This window comes from Vicugna pacos, chromosome 31 (genome assembly GCF_048564905.1).
Source record: "Vicugna pacos chromosome 31, VicPac4, whole genome shotgun sequence".
Classification (NCBI taxonomy): Eukaryota; Metazoa; Chordata; class Mammalia; order Artiodactyla; family Camelidae; genus Vicugna; species Vicugna pacos.
In genome coordinates this window covers 7,937,800-7,955,680 of record NC_133017.1, presented here as the reverse complement: position 1 = coordinate 7,955,680, position 17,881 = coordinate 7,937,800, and positions in this window count along the sequence as shown.

Genomic DNA, 17,881 nt, shown 5'->3' with positions numbered 1-17,881 from the left:
ACGTGAAGGACGGCTTTCACACACACTTATCTCTCAGAACTGAGCATGTGGAGAGACGTTCGTTCATCCAGCACAAAGGGTACGGGTTGCAGGGGAAACCCTTACTCTGGTTTCTCAGTCTGTTTCTTAGTGTCGGATTGAAGTGCCTGCCTTTTTCACTGTAAAACCGAGTTGGAGCTTGTACCTCCCCATATATATGTATGGAGTGGACTTTGAAACTGAAAAGATACTTTGTGTTCCCTTCAAGCTAGGTGAAGGACGGCTTTCACACACACTTATCTCTCAGAACTGAGCATGTGGAGAGACGTTCGTTCATCCAGCACAAAGGGAACGGGTTGCAGGAGAAACCCTTACTCTGGTTTCTCAGTCTGTTTCCTAGTGCCGGTTTGAAGTGCCTGCCGTTTTCACTGTAAAACCGAGTTGGAGCTTGTACCTCCCCATATATATGTATGGAGTGGACTTTGCAACTGAAAAGAAACTTTGTGTTCCCTTCAAGCTAGTTGAAGGACGGCTTTCACACTCACTTATCTCTCAGAACTGAGCATGTGGAGAGACGTTCGTTCATCCAGCACAAAGGGAACGGGTTGCAGGAGAAACCCTTACTCTGGTTTCTCAGTCTGTTTCCTAGTGCCGGTATGAAGTGCCTGCAATTTTCACTGTAAAACCGAGTTGGAGCTTGTACCTCCCCATATATATGTATCGAGTGGAGTTTGCAACTGAAAAGAAAGTTTGGGTTCCCTTCAAGCTAGGTGAAGGATGAATTTCACACACACTTATCTCTCAGAAATGAGCATGTGGAGAGACGTTCATTCATCCAGCACAAAGGGAACGGTTTGCAGGAGAAACCCTTACTCTGGTTTCTCAGTCTGTTTCCTAGTGCCGGTTTGAAGTGCCTGCCGTTTTCACTGTAATACCGAGTTGGAGCTTGTACATTCCCATATATATGTATGGAGTGGAGTTTGCAAGTGAAAAGAAACTTTGTGTTCCCTTCAAGCTAGGTGAAGGACGTCTTTCACACACACTTATCTCTCAGAACTGAGCATGTATAGAGACGTTCGTTCATCCAGCACAAAGGGAACGAGTTGCAGGAGAAACCCTGACTCTGGTTTCTCAGTCTGTTTCCTAGTGCCGGTTGAAGTGCCTGCCGTTTTCACTGTAAAACCGAGTTGGAGCTTGTACCTCCCCATATATATGTATGGAGTGGAGTTTGCAACTGAAAAGATACTTTGTGTTCCCTTCAAGCTAGGTGAAGGACGGCCTTTACACACACTTATCTCTCAGAACTGAGCATGTGGAGAGACGTTCGTTCATCCAGCACAAAGGGAACGGGTTGCAGGGGAAACCCTTACTCTGGTTTCTCAGTCTGTTTCCTAGTGCCGGTTTGAAGTGCCTGCCGTTTTCACTATAAAAACGAGTTGGAGCTTGTACCTCCCCATATATATGTATGGAGTGGACTTTGCAACTGAAAAGAAACTTTGTGTTCCCTTCAAGCTAGGTGAAGGACGGCTTTCACACACACTTACCTCTCAGAACTGAGCATGTGGAGAGACGTTCGTTCATCCAGCACAAAGGGAACGGGTTGCAGGAGAAACCCTTACTCTGGTTTCTCAGTCTGTTTCCTAGTGCCGGTTTGAAGTGCCTGCCGTTTTCACTGTAAAACCGAGTTGGAGCTTGTACCTCCCCATATATATGTATGGAGTGGAGTTTGCAACTGAAAAGAAACTTTGTGTTCCCTTCAAGCTAGGTGAAGGACGGCTTTCACACACACTTATCTCTCAGAACTGAGCATGTGGAGAGACGTTCGTTCATCCAGCACAAAGGGAACGGGTTGCAGGAGAAACCCTGACTCTGGTTTCTCAGTCTTTTTCCTAGTGCCGGTTTGAAGTGCCTGCCGTTTTCACTGTAATACCGAGTTGGAGCTTGTACCTCCCCATATATATGTATGGAGTGGAGTTTGCAACTGAAAAGAAACTTTGTGTTCCCTTCAAGCTAGGTGAAGGACGGCTTTCACACCCACTTATCTCTCAGAACTGAGCATGTGGAGAGACGTTCGTTCATCCAGCACAAAGGGAACGGGTTGCAGGAGAAACCCTTACTCTGGTTTCTCAGTCTGTTTCCTAGTGCCGGTTTGAAGTGCCTGCCGTTTTCACTGTAAAACCGAGTTGGAGCTTGTACCTCCCCATATACATGTATGGAGTGGAGTTTGCAACTGAAAAGAAACTTTGTGTTCCCTTCAAGCTAGGTGAAGGACGGCTTTCACACACACTTATCTCTCAGAACTGAGCATGTGGAGAGACGTTCGTTCATCCAGCACAAAGGGAACGGGTTGCAGGAGAAACCCTGACTCTGGTTTCTCAGTCTGTTTCCTAGTGCCGGTTTGAAGTACCTGCCGTTTTCACTGTAAAACCAAGTTGGAGCTTGTTCCACCCCATATATATGTATGGAGTGGAGTTTGCAAGTGAAAAGAAACTTTGTGTTCCCTTCAAGCTAGGTGAAGGACGGCTTTCACACACACTTATCTCTCAGAACTGAGCATGTGGAGAGACGTTCGTTCATCCAGCACAAAGGGAACGGGTTGCAGGGGAAACCCTTACTCTGGTTTCTCAGTCTGTTTCCTAGTGCCGGTTTGAAGTGCCTGCCTTTTTCACTGTAAAACCGAGTTGGAGCTTGTACCTCCCCATACATATGTATGGAGTGGACTTTGCAACTGAAAAGAAACTTTGTGTTCCCTTCAAGCTAGTTGAAGGACGGCTTTCACACACACTTATCTCTCAGAACTGAGCATGTGGAGAGACGTTCGTTCATCCAGCACAAAGGGAACGGGTTGCAGGAGAAACCCTGCCTCTGGTTTCTCAGTCTTTTTCCTAGTGCCGGTTTGAAGTGCTTGCCGTTTTCACTGTAAAACCGAGTTGGAGCTTGTACCTCCCCATATATATGTATGGAGTGGACTTTGAAACTGAAAAGAAACTTTGTGTTCCCTTCAAGCTAGGTGAAGGACGGCTTTCACACACACTTATCTCTCAGAACTGAGCATGTGAAGAGACGTTCGTTCATCCAGCACAAAGGGAACGGGTTGCAGGAGAAACCCTGACTCTGGTTTCTCAGTCTGTTTCCTAGTGCCGGTTTGAAGTGCCTGCCGTTTTCACTGTAAAACCGAGTTGAAGCTTGTACCTCCCCATATATATTTATGGAGTGGACTTTGAAACTGAAAAGAAATTTTGTGTTCCCTTCAAGCTAGGTGAAGGACGGCTTTCACACACACTTATCTCTCAGAACTGAGCATGTGGAGAGACGTTCGTTCATCCAGGAAAAAGGGAACGGGTTGCAGGAGAAACCCTTACTCTGGTTTCTCAGTCTGTTTCCTAGTGCCTGTTTGAAGTGCCTGCCGTTTTCACTGTAAAACCGAGTTGGAGCTTGTACCTCCGCATACATATGTATGGAGTGGAGTTTGCAACTGAAAAGAAACTTTGTGTTCCCTTCAAGCTAGGTGAAGGACGGCTTTCACACACACTTATCTCTCAGAACTGAGCATGTGGAGAGACGTTCGTTCATCCAGCACAAAGGGAACGGGTTGCAGGAGAAACCCTTACTCTGGTTTCTCAGTCTGTTTCCTAGTGCCGGTTTGAAGTGCCTGCCGTTTTCACTGTAAAACCGAGTTGGAGCTTGTACCTCACCATATATATGTAAGGAGTGGACTTTGCAACTGAAAAGAAACTTTGTGTTCCCTTCGAGCTAGTTGAAGGACGGCTTTCACACACACTTATCTCTCAGAACTGAGCATGTGGAGAGACGTTCGTTCATCCAGCACAAAGGGAACGGGTTGCAGGAGAAACCCTGACTCTGGTTTCTCAGACTTTTTCTTAGTGCCGGTTTGAAGTGCCTGCCGTTTTCACTGTAATACCGAGTTGGAGCTTGTACCTCCCCATATATATGTATGGAGTGGAGTTTGCAACTGAAAAGAAACTTTGTGTTCCCTTCAAGCTAGGTGAAGGACGGCTTTCACACACACTTATCTCTCAGAACTGAGAATGTGGAGAGACGTTCGTTCATCCAGCACAAAGGGAACGGGTTGCAGGAGAAACCCTTACTCTGGTTTCTCAGTCTGTTTCCTAGTGCCAGTTTGAAGTGCCTGCCGTTTTCACTGTAAAACCGAGTTGGAGCTTGTACCTCCCCATATATATGTATGGAGTGGACTTTGCAACTGAAAAGAAACTTTGTGTTCCCTTCAAGCTAGTTGAAGGACGGCTTTCACACACACTTATCTCTCAGAACTGAGGATGTGGAGAGACGTTCGTTCATCCAGCACAAAGGGAACGGGTTGCAGGAGAAACCCTTACTCTGGTTTCTCAGTCTGTTTCCTAGTGCCGGTTTGAAGTGCCTGCCGTTTTAACTGTAAAACCGAGTTGGAGCTTGTACCTCCCCATATATATGTATGGAGTGGAGTTTGCAACTGAAAAGAAACTTTGTGTTCCCTTCAAGCTAGGTGAAGGATGGCTTTCACACCCACTTATCTCTCAGAACTGAGCATGTGGAGAGACGTTCGTTCATCCAGCACAAAGGGAACGGGTTGCAGGAGAAACCCTTACTCTGGTTTCTCAGTCTGTTTCCTAGTGCCGGTTTGAAGTGCCTGCCGTTTTCACTGTAAAACCGAGTTGGAGCTTGTTCCACCCCATATATATGTATGGAGTGGAGTTTGCAACTGAAAAGAAACTTTGTGTTCCCTACAAGCTTGTTGAAGGATGGCTTTCACACACACTTATCTCTCAGAACTGAGCATGTGGAGAGACGTTGGTTCATCCAGCACAAAGGGAACGGGTTGCAGGAGAAACCCATACTCTGGTTTCTCAGTCTGTTTCCTAGTGCCGGTTTGAAGTGCCTGCCGTTTTCACTGTAAAACCGAGTTGGAGCTTGTACCTCCCCATATATATGTATGGAGAGGAGTTTGCTACTGAAAAGAAACTTTGTGTTCCCTTCAAGCTAGGTGAAGGACGGCTTTCACACACACTTATCTCTCAGAACTGAGCATGTGGAGAGACGTTCGTTCATCCAGCACAAAGGGAACGGGTTGCTGGAGAAACCCTTACTCTGGATTCTCAGTCTATTTCGTAGTGCCGGTATGAAGTGCCTGCCGTTTTCACTTAAAACCGAGTTGGAGCTTGTACCTCCCCATATATATGTATGGAGTGGAGTTTGCAACTGAAAAGAAACTTTGTGTTCCCTTCAACCTAGGTGAAGGACGGCTTTCACACCCATTTATCTCTCAGAACTGAGCATGTAGAGAGACGTTCGTTCATCCAGCACAAAGGGAACGGGTTACAGGAGAAACCCTTACTCTGGTTTCTCAGTCTGTTTCCTAGTGCCGGTTTGAAGTGCCTGCCGTTTTCACTGTAAAACCGAGTTGGAGCTTGTTCCACCCCATATATATGTATGGAGTGGAGTTTGCAATTGAAAAGAAACTTTGTGTTCCCTTCAAGCTAGGTGAAGAACGGCTTTAACACACACTTATCTCTCAGAACTGAGCATGTGGAGAGACGTTCCTTCATCCAGCACAAAGGGAACGGGTTGCAGGAGAAACCCTTACTCTGGTTTCTCAGACTGTTTCCTAGTGCCGGCTTGAAGTGCCTGCCGTTTTCACTGTAAAACCGAGTTGGAGCTTGTACCTCCCCATACATATGTATGGAGTGGAGTTTGCAACTGAAAAGAAACTTTGTGTTCCCTTCAAGCTAGGTGAAGGACGGCTTTCACACACACTTATCTCTCAGAACTGAGCATGTGGAGAGACGTTCGTTCATCCAGCACAAAGGGAACGGGTTGCAGGAGAAACCCTTACTCTGGTTTCTCAATCTGTTTCCTAGTGACGGTTTGAAGTGCCTGCCGTTTTCACTGTAAAACCGAGTTGGAGCTTGTACCTCCCCATATATATGTATGGAGTGGAGTTTGCAACTGAAAAGAAACTTTGTGTTCCCTTCAAGCTAGGTGAAGGACGGCTTTCACACACACTTATCTCTCAGAACTGAGCATGTGGAGAGACGTTCGTTCATCCAGCACAAAAGTAACGGGTTGCAGGAGAAACCCTGACTCTGGTTTCTCAGTCTTTTTCTTAGTGCCGGTTTGAAGTGCCTGCCGTTTTCACTGTAATACCGAGTTGGAGCTTGTACCTCCCCATATATATGTATGGAGTGGAGTTTGCAACTGAAAAGAAACTTTGTGTTCCCTTCAAGCTTGGTGAAGGACGGCTTTCACACACACTTATCTCTCAGAACTGAGCATGTGGAGAGACGTTCTTTCATCCAGCACAAAGGGAACGGGTTGAAGGAGAAACCCTTACTCTGGTTTCTCAGTCTGTTTCCTAGTGCCGGTTTGAAGTGCCTGCCGTTTTCACTGTAAAACCGAGTTGGAGCTTGTACCTCCCCATATATATTTATGGAGTGGGGTTTGCAACTGAAAAGAAACTTTGTGTTCCCTTCAAGCTAGGTGAAGGACGGCTTTCACACACACTTATCTCTCAGAACTGAGCATGTGGAGAGACGTTCGTTCATCCAGCACAAAGTGAACGGTTTGCAGGAGAAACCCTTACTCTGGTTTCTCAGTCTGTTTCCTATTGCTGGTTTGAAGTGCCTGCCGTTTTCATTGTAAAACCGAGTTGGAGCTTGTTCCACCCCATATATATGTATGGAGTGGGGTTTGCAACTGAAAAGAAACTTTGTGTTCCCTTCAAGCTAGGTGAAGGACGGCTTTTACACACACTTATCTCTCTGAACTGAGCATGTGGAGAGACGTTCGTTCATCCAGCACAAAGGGAACGGGTTGCAGGAGAAACCCTTACTCTGGTTTCTCAGTCTGTTTCCTAGTGCCGGTTTGAAGTGCCTGCCGTTTTCACTGTAAAACCGAGTTGGAGCTTGTACCTCCCCATATATATGTATGGAGTGGACTTTGAAACTGAAAAGAAACTTTGTGTTCCCTTCAAGCTAGGTGAAGGACGGCTTTCACACACACTTATCTCTCAGAACTGAGCATGTGGAGAGACGTTCGTTCATCCAGCACAAAGGGAACGGGTTGCAGGAGAAACCCTTACTCTGGTTTCTCAGTCTGTTTCCTAGTGCCGGTTTGAAGTGCCTGCCGTTTTCACTGTAAAACCGAGTTGGAGCTTGTTCCACCCCATATATATGTATGGAGTGGAGTTTGCAACTGAAAAGAAACTTTGTGTTCCCTACAAGCTTGTTGAAGGACGGCTTTCACACACACTTATCTCTCAGAACTGAGCATGTGGAGAGACGTTCGTTCATCCAGCACAAAGGGAACGGGTTGCAGGAGAAACCCTTACTCTGGTTTCTCAGTCTATTTCGTAGTGCCGGTTTGAAGTGCCTACCGTTTTCACTTAAAACCGAGTTGGAGCTTGTACCTCCCCATATATATGTATGGAGTGGAGTTTGCAACTGAAAAGAAACTTTGTGTTCCCTTCAACCTAGGTGAAGGACGGCTTTCACACCCATTTATCTCTCAGAACTGAGCATGTGGAGAGACGTTCGTTCATCCAGCACAAAGGGAACGGGTTGCAGGAGAAACCCTTACTCTGGTTTCTCAGTCTGTTTCCTAGTGCCGGTTTGAAGTGCCTGCCGTTTTCACTGTAAAACCGAGTTGGAGCTTGTTCCACCCCATATATATGTATGGAGTGGAGTTTGCAATTGAAAAGAAACTTTGTGTTCCCTTCAAGCTAGGTGAAGAACGGCTTTCACACACACTTATCTCTCAGAACTGAGCATATGGAGAGACATTCGTTCATCCAGCACAAAGGGAACGGGTTGCAGGAGAAACCCTTACTCTGGTTTCTCAGTCTGTTTCCTAGTGCCGGTTTGAAGTGCCTGCCGTTTTCACTGTAAAACTGAGTTGGAGCTTGTACCTCCCCATATATGTACGGAGTGGAGTTTGCAACTGAAAAGAAACTTTGTGTTCCCTTCAAGCTAGGTGAAGGACGGCTTTCACACACACTTATCTCTCAGAACTGAGCATGTGGAGAGACGTTCGTTCATCCAGCACAAAGGGAACGGGTTGCAGGAGAAACCCTTACTCTGGTTTCTCAATCTGTTTCCTAGTGACGGTTTGAAGTGCCTGCCGTTTTCACTGTAAAACCGAGTTGGAGCTTGTACCTCCCCATATATATGTATGGAGTGGACTTTGCAACTGAAAAGAAACTTTGTGTTCAATTCAAGCTAGGTGAAGGACGGCTTTCACACACACTTATCTCTCAGAACTGAGCATGTGGAGAGACGTTCGTTCATCCAGCACAAAGGGAACGGGTTGCAGGAGAAACCCTTACTCTGGTTTCTCAGTCTGTTTCCTAGTGCCGGTTTGAAGTGCCTGCCGTTTTCATTGTAAAACCGAGTTGGAGCTTGTACCTACCCATATATATGTATGGAGTGGACTTTGAAACTGAAAAGAAACTTTGTGTTCCCTTCAAGCTAGGTGAAGGACGGCTTTCACACACACGTATCTTTCAGAACTGAGCATGTGGAGAGACGTTCGTTCATCCAGCACAAAGGGAACGGGTTGAAGGAGAAACCCTTACTCTGGTTTCTCAGTCTGTTTCCAAGTGCCGGTTTGAAGTGCCTGCCGTTTTCACTGTAAAACCGAGTTGGAGCTTGTTCCACTCCATATATATGTATGGAGTGGAGTTTGCAACTGAAAAGAAACTTTGTGTTTCCTTCACGCTAGGTGAAGGACGGCTTTCACACACACTTATCTCTCAGAACTGAGCATGTGGAGAGACGTTCGTTCATCCAGCACAAAGGGAACGGGTTGCAGGAGAAACCCTTACTCTGGTTTCTCAGCCTGTTTCCTAGTTCCTGTTTGAAGTGCCTGCCGTTTTCACTGTAAAACCGAGTTGGAGCTTGTACTTCCCCATATATATGTATGGAGTGGAGTTTGCAACTGAAAAGAAACTTTGTGTTCCCTTCAAGCTATGTGAAGGACGGCTTTCACACACACTTATCTCTCAGAACTGAGCATGTGGAGAGACGTTCGTTCATCCAGCACAAAGGTAACGGGTTGCAGGAGAAACCCTGACTCCGGTTTCTCAGTCTTTTTCTTAGTGCCGGTTTGAAGTGCCTGCCGTTTTCACTGTAATACCGAGTTGGAGCTTGTACCTCCCCATATATATGTATGGAGTGGAGTTTGCAACTGAAAAGAAACTTTGTGTTCCCTTCAAGCTAGGTGAAGGACGGCTTTCACACACACTTATCTCTCAGAACTGAGCATGTGGAGAGACGTTCGTTCATCCAGCACAAAGGGAACGGGTTGCAGGAGAAACCCTTACTCTGGTTTCTCAGTCTGTTTCCTAGTGCCGGTTTGAAGTGCCTGCCGTTTTCACTGTAAAACCGAGTTGGAGCTTGTACCTCCCCAAATATATTTATGGAGTGGGGTTTGCAACTGAAAAGAAACTTTGTGTTCCCTTCAAGCTAGGTGAAGGACGGCTTTCACACACACTTATCTCTCAGAACTGAGCAGGTGGAGAGACGTTCGTTCATCCAGCACAAAGTGAACGGTTTGCAGGAGAAACCCTTACTCTGGTTTCTCAGTCTGTTTCCTATTGCTGGTTTGAAGTGCCTGCCGTTTTCATTGTAAAACCGAGTTGGAGCTTGTTCCACCCCATATATATGTATGGAGTGGGGTTTGCAACTGAAAAGAAACTTTGTGTTCCCTTCAAGCTAGGTGAAGGACGGCTTTTACACACACTTATCTCTCAGAACTGAGCATGTGGAGAGACGTTCGTTCATCCAGCACAAAGGGAACGGGTTGCAGGAGAAACCCTTACTCTGGTTTCTCAGTCTGTTTCCTAGTGCCATTTTGAAGTGCCTGCCGTTTTCACTGTAAAACCGAGTTGGAGCTTGTACCTCCCCATATATATGTATGGAGTGGACTTTGCAACTGAAAAGAAACTTTGTGTTCCCTTCAAGCTAGTTGAAGGACGGCTTTCACACACACTTATCTCTCAGAACTGAGCATGTGGAGAGACGTTCGTTCATCCAGCACAAAGGGAACGGGTTGCAGGAGAAACCCTTACTCTGGTTTCTCAGTCTGTTTCCTAGTGCCGGTTTGAAGTGCCTGCCGTTTTCACTGTAAAACCGAGTTGGAGCTTGTACCTCCCCATATATATGTATGGAGTGGACTTTGAAACTGAAAAGAAACTTTGTGTTCCCTTCAAGCTAGGTGAAGGACGGCTTTCACACACACTTATCTCTCAGAACTGAGCATGTGGAGAGACGTTCGTTCATCCAGCACAAAGGGAACGGGTTGCAGGAGAAACCCTTACTCTGGTTTCTCAGTCTGTTTCCTAGTGCCGGTTTGAAGTGCCTGCCGTTTTCACTGTAAAACCGAGTTGGAGCTTGTTCCACCCCATATATATGTATGGAGTGGAGTTTGCAACTGAAAAGAAACTTTGTGTTCCCTACAAGCTTTTTGAAGGACGGCTTTCACACACACTTATCTCTCAGAACTGAGCATGTGGAGAGACGTTCGTTCATCCAGCACAAAGGGAACGGGTTGCAGGAGAAACCCTTACTCTGGTTTCTCAGTCTATTTCGTAGTGCCGGTTTGAAGTGCCTACCGTTTTCACTTAAAACCGAGTTGGAGATTGTACCTCCCCATATATATGTATGGAGTGGAGTTTGCAACTGAAAAGAAACTTTGTGTTCCCTTCAACCTAGGTGAAGGACGGCTTTCACACCCATTTATCTCTCAGAACTGAGCATGTGGAGAGACGTTCGTTCATCCAGCACAAAGGGAACGGGTTGCAGGAGAAACCCTTACTCTGGTTTCTCAGTCTGTTTCCTAGTGCCGGTTTGAAGTGCCTGCCGTTTTCACTGTAAAACCGAGTTGGAGCTTGTTCCACCCCATATATATGTATGGAGTGGAGTTTGCAATTGAAAAGAAACTTTGTGTTCCCTTCAAGCTAGGTGAAGAACGGCTTTCACACACACTTATCTCTCAGAACTGAGCATATGGAGAGACATTCGTTCATCCAGCACAAAGGGAACGGGTTGCAGGAGAAACCCTTACTCTGGTTTCTCAGTCTGTTTCCTAGTGCCGGTTTGAAGTGCCTGCCGTTTTCACTGTAAAACTGAGTTGGAGCTTGTACCTCCCCATATATGTACGGAGTGGAGTTTGCAACTGAAAAGAAACTTTGTGTTCCCTTCAAGCTAGGTGAAGGACGGCTTTCACACACACTTATCTCTCAGAACTGAGCATGTGGAGAGACGTTCGTTCATCCAGCACAAAGGGAACGGGTTGCAGGAGAAACCCTTACTCTGGTTTCTCAATCTGTTTCCTAGTGACGGTTTGAAGTGCCTGCCGTTTTCACTGTAAAACCGAGTTGGAGCTTGTACCTCCCCATATATATGTATGGAGTGGACTTTGCAACTGAAAAGAAACTTTGTGTTCAATTCAAGCTAGGTGAAGGACGGCTTTCACACACACTTATCTCTCAGAACTGAGCATGTGGAGAGACGTTCGTTCATCCAGCACAAAGGGAACGGGTTGCAGGAGAAACCCTTACTCTGGTTTCTCAGTCTGTTTCCTAGTGCCGGTTTGAAGTGCCTGCCGTTTTCATTGTAAAACCGAGTTGGAGCTTGTACCTCCCCATATATATGTATGGAGTGGACTTTGAAACTGAAAAGAAACTTTGTGTTCCCTTCAAGCTAGGTGAAGGACGGCTTTCACACACACGTATCTTTCAGAACTGAGCATGTGGAGAGATGTTCGTTCATCCAGCACAAAGGGAACGGGTTGAAGGAGAAACCCTTACTCTGGTTTCTCAGTCTGTTTCCAAGTGCCGGTTTGAAGTGCCTGCCGTTTTCACTGTAAAACCGAGTTGGAGCTTGTTCCACTCCATATATATGTATGGAGTGGAGTTTGCAACTGAAAAGAAACTTTGTGTTTCCTTCACGCTAGGTGAAGGACGGCTTTCACACACACTTATCTCTCAGAACTGAGCATGTGGAGAGACGTTCGTTCATCCAGCACAAAGGGAACGGGTTGCAGGAGAAACCCTTACTCTGGTTTCTCAGCCTGTTTCCTAGTTCCTGTTTGAAGTGCCTGCCGTTTTCACTGTAAAACCGAGTTGGAGCTTGTACTTCCCCATATATATGTATGGAGTGGAGTTTGCAACTGAAAAGAAACTTTGTGTTCCCTTCAAGCTAGGTGAAGGACGGCTTTCACACACACTTATCTCTCAGAACTGAGCATGTGGAGAGACGTTCGTTCATCCAGCACAAAGGTAACGGGTTGCAGGAGAAACCCTGACTCCGGTTTCTCAGTCTTTTTCTTAGTGCCGGTTTGAAGTGCCTGCCGTTTTCACTGTAATACCGAGTTGGAGCTTGTACCTCCCCATATATATGTATGGAGTGGAGTTTGCAACTGAAAAGAAACTTTGTGTTCCCTTCAAGCTAGGTGAAGGACGGCTTTCACACACACTTATCTCTCAGAACTGAGCATGTGGAGAGACGTTCGTTCATCCAGCACAAAGGGAACGGGTTGCAGGAGAAACCCTTACTCTGGTTTCTCAGTCTGTTTCCTAGTGCCGGTTTGAAGTGCCTGCCGTTTTCACTGTAAAACCGAGTTGGAGCTTGTACCTCCCCATATATATTTATGGAGTGGGGTTTGCAACTGAAAAGAAACTTTGTGTTCCCTTCAAGCTAGGTGAAGGACGGCTTTCACACACACTTATCTCTCAGAACTGAGCAGGTGGAGAGACGTTCGTTCATCCAGCACAAAGTGAACGGTTTGAAGGAGAAACCCTTACTCTGGTTTCTCAGTCTGTTTCCTATTGCTGGTTTGAAGTGCCTGCCGTTTTCATTGTAAAACCGAGTTGGAGCTTGTTCCACCCCATATATATGTATGGTGTGGGGTTTGCAACTGAAAAGAAACTTTGTGTTCCCTACAAGCTTTTTGAAGGACGGCTTTCACACACACTTATCTCTCAGAACTGAGCATGTGGAGAGACGTTCGTTCATCCAGCACAAAGGGAACGGGTTGCAGGAGAAACCCTTACTCTGGTTTCTCAGTCTATTTCGTAGTGCCGGTTTGAAGTGCCTACCGTTTTCACTTAAAACCGAGTTGGAGCTTGTACCTCCCCATATATATGTATGGAGTGGAGTTTGCAACTGAAAAGAAACTTTGTGTTCCCTTCAACCTAGGTGAAGGACGGCTTTCACACCCATTTATCTCTCAGAACTGAGCATGTGGAGAGACGTTCGTTCATCCAGCACAAAGGGAACGGGTTGCAGGAGAAACCCTTACTCTGGTTTCTCAGTCTGTTTCCTAGTGCCGGTTTGAAGTGCCTGCCGTTTTCACTGTAAAACCGAGTTGGAGCTTGTTCCACCCCATATATATGTATGGAGTGGAGTTTGCAATTGAAAAGAAACTTTGTGTTCCCTTCAAGCTAGGTGAAGAACGGCTTTCACACACACTTATCTCTCAGAACTGAGCATATGGAGAGACATTCGTTCATCCAGCACAAAGGGAACGGGTTGCAGGAGAAACCCTTACTCTGGTTTCTCAGTCTGTTTCCTAGTGCCGGTTTGAAGTGCCTGCCGTTTTCACTGTAAAACTGAGTTGGAGCTTGTACCTCCCCATATATGTACGGAGTGGAGTTTGCAACTGAAAAGAAACTTTGTGTTCCCTTCAAGCTAAGTGAAGGACGGCTTTCACACACACTTATCTCTCAGAACTGAGCATGTGGAGAGACGTTCGTTCATCCAGCACAAAGGGAACGGGTTGCAGGAGAAACCCTTACTCTGGTTTCTCAATCTGTTTCCTAGTGACGGTTTGAAGTGCCTGCCGTTTTCACTGTAAAACCGAGTTGGAGCTTGTACCTCCCCATATATATGTATGGAGTGGACTTTGCAACTGAAAAGAAACTTTGTGTTCAATTCAAGCTAGGTGAAGGACGGCTTTCACACACACTTATCTCTCAGAACTGAGCATGTGGAGAGACGTTCGTTCATCCAGCACAAAGGGAACGGGTTGCAGGAGAAACCCTTACTCTGGTTTCTCAGTCTGTTTCCTAGTGCCGGTTTGAAGTGCCTGCCGTTTTCATTGTAAAACCGAGTTGGAGCTTGTACCTCCCCATATATATGTATGGAGTGGACTTTGAAACTGAAAAGAAACTTTGTGTTCCCTTCAAGCTAGGTGAAGGACGGCTTTCACACACACGTATCTTTCAGAACTGAGCATGTGGAGAGACGTTCGTTCATCCAGCACAAAGGGAACGGGTTGAAGGAGAAACCCTTACTCTGGTTTCTCAGTCTGTTTCCAAGTGCCGGTTTGAAGTGCCTGCCGTTTTCACTGTAAAACCGAGTTGGAGCTTGTTCCACTCCATATATATGTATGGAGTGGAGTTTGCAACTGAAAAGAAACTTTGTGTTTCCTTCACGCTAGGTGAAGGACGGCTTTCACACACACTTATCTCTCAGAACTGAGCATGTGGAGAGACGTTCGTTCATCCAGCACAAAGGGAACGGGTTGCAGGAGAAACCCTTACTCTGGTTTCTCAGCCTGTTTCCTAGTTCCTGTTTGAAGTGCCTGCCGTTTTCACTGTAAAACCGAGTTGGAGCTTGTACTTCCCCATATATATGTATGGAGTGGAGTTTGCAACTGAAAAGAAACTTTGTGTTCCCTTCAAGCTATGTGAAGGACGGCTTTCACACACACTTATCTCTCAGAACTGAGCATGTGGAGAGACGTTCGTTCATCCAGCACAAAGGGAACGGGTTGCTGGAGAAACCCTTACTCTGGATTCTCAGTCTATTTCGTAGTGCCGGTATGAAGTGCCTGCCGTTTTCACTTAAAACCGAGTTGGAGCTTGTACCTCCCCATATATATGTATGGAGTGGAGTTTGCAACTGAAAAGAAACTTTGTGTTCCCTTCAACCTAGGTGAAGGACGGCTTTCACACCCATTTATCTCTCAGAACTGAGCATGTAGAGAGACGTTCGTTCATCCAGCACAAAGGGAACGGGTTACAGGAGAAACCCTTACTCTGGTTTCTCAGTCTGTTTCCTAGTGCCGGTTTGAAGTGCCTGCCGTTTTCACTGTAAAACCGAGTTGGAGCTTGTTCCACCCCATATATATGTATGGAGTGGAGTTTGCAATTGAAAAGAAACTTTGTGTTCCCTTCAAGCTAGGTGAAGAACGGCTTTCACACACACTTATCTCTCAGAACTGAGCATGTGGAGAGACGTTCCTTCATCCAGCACAAAGGGAACGGGTTGCAGGAGAAACCCTTACTCTGGTTTCTCAGACTGTTTCCTAGTGCCGGCTTGAAGTGCCTGCCGTTTTCACTGTAAAACCGAGTTGGAGCTTGTACCTCCCCATACATATGTATGGAGTGGAGTTTGCAACTGAAAAGAAACTTTGTGTTCCCTTCAAGCTAGGTGAAGGACGGCTTTCACACACACTTATCTCTCAGAACTGAGCATGTGGAGAGACGTTCGTTCATCCAGCACAAAGGGAACGGGTTGCAGGAGAAACCCTTACTCTGGTTTCTCAATCTGTTTCCTAGTGACGGTTTGAAGTGCCTGCCGTTTTCACTGTAAAACCGAGTTGGAGCTTGTACCTCCCCATATATATGTATGGAGTGGAGTTTGCAACTGAAAAGAAACTTTGTGTTCCCTTCAAGCTAGGTGAAGGACGGCTTTCACACACACTTATCTCTCAGAACTGAGCATGTGGAGAGACGTTCGTTCATCCAGCACAAAAGTAACGGGTTGCAGGAGAAACCCTGACTCTGGTTTCTCAGTCTTTTTCTTAGTGCCGGTTTGAAGTGCCTGCCGTTTTCACTGTAATACCGAGTTGGAGCTTGTACCTCCCCATATATATGTATGGAGTGGAGTTTGCAACTGAAAAGAAACTTTGTGTTCCCTTCAAGCTTGGTGAAGGACGGCTTTCACACACACTTATCTCTCAGAACTGAGCATGTGGAGAGACGTTCTTTCATCCAGCACAAAGGGAACGGGTTGAAGGAGAAACCCTTACTCTGGTTTCTCAGTCTGTTTCCTAGTGCCGGTTTGAAGTGCCTGCCGTTTTCACTGTAAAACCGAGTTGGAGCTTGTACCTCCCCATATATATTTATGGAGTGGGGTTTGCAACTGAAAAGAAACTTTGTGTTCCCTTCAAGCTAGGTGAAGGACGGCTTTCACACACACTTATCTCTCAGAACTGAGCATGTGGAGAGACGTTCGTTCATCCAGCACAAAGTGAACGGTTTGCAGGAGAAACCCTTACTCTGGTTTCTCAGTCTGTTTCCTATTGCTGGTTTGAAGTGCCTGCCGTTTTCATTGTAAAACCGAGTTGGAGCTTGTTCCACCCCATATATATGTATGGAGTGGGGTTTGCAACTGAAAAGAAACTTTGTGTTCCCTTCAAGCTAGGTGAAGGACGGCTTTTACACACACTTATCTCTCTGAACTGAGCATGTGGAGAGACGTTCGTTCATCCAGCACAAAGGGAACGGGTTGCAGGAGAAACCCTTACTCTGGTTTCTCAGTCTGTTTCCTAGTGCCGGTTTGAAGTGCCTGCCGTTTTCACTGTAAAACCGAGTTGGAGCTTGTACCTCCCCATATATATGTATGGAGTGGACTTTGAAACTGAAAAGAAACTTTGTGTTCCCTTCAAGCTAGGTGAAGGACGGCTTTCACACACACTTATCTCTCAGAACTGAGCATGTGGAGAGACGTTCGTTCATCCAGCACAAAGGGAACGGGTTGCAGGAGAAACCCTTACTCTGGTTTCTCAGTCTGTTTCCTAGTGCCGGTTTGAAGTGCCTGCCGTTTTCACTGTAAAACCGAGTTGGAGCTTGTTCCACCCCATATATATGTATGGAGTGGAGTTTGCAACTGAAAAGAAACTTTGTGTTCCCTACAAGCTTGTTGAAGGACGGCTTTCACACACACTTATCTCTCAGAACTGAGCATGTGGAGAGACGTTCGTTCATCCAGCACAAAGGGAACGGGTTGCAGGAGAAACCCTTACTCTGGTTTCTCAGTCTATTTCGTAGTGCCGGTTTGAAGTGCCTACCGTTTTCACTTAAAACCGAGTTGGAGCTTGTACCTCCCCATATATATGTATGGAGTGGAGTTTGCAACTGAAAAGAAACTTTGTGTTCCCTTCAACCTAGGTGAAGGACGGCTTTCACACCCATTTATCTCTCAGAACTGAGCATGTGGAGAGACGTTCGTTCATCCAGCACAAAGGGAACGGGTTGCAGGAGAAACCCTTACTCTGGTTTCTCAGTCTGTTTCCTAGTGCCGGTTTGAAGTGCCTGCCGTTTTCACTGTAAAACCGAGTTGGAGCTTGTTCCACCCCATATATATGTATGGAGTGGAGTTTGCAATTGAAAAGAAACTTTGTGTTCCCTTCAAGCTAGGTGAAGAACGGCTTTCACACACACTTATCTCTCAGAACTGAGCATATGGAGAGACATTCGTTCATCCAGCACAAAGGGAACGGGTTGCAGGAGAAACCCTTACTCTGGTTTCTCAGTCTGTTTCCTAGTGCCGGTTTGAAGTGCCTGCCGTTTTCACTGTAAAACTGAGTTGGAGCTTGTACCTCCCCATATATGTACGGAGTGGAGTTTGCAACTGAAAAGAAACTTTGTGTTCCCTTCAAGCTAGGTGAAGGACGGCTTTCACACACACTTATCTCTCAGAACTGAGCATGTGGAGAGACGTTCGTTCATCCAGCACAAAGGGAACGGGTTGCAGGAGAAACCCTTACTCTGGTTTCTCAATCTGTTTCCTAGTGACGGTTTGAAGTGCCTGCCGTTTTCACTGTAAAACCGAGTTGGAGCTTGTACCTCCCCATATATATGTATGGAGTGGACTTTGCA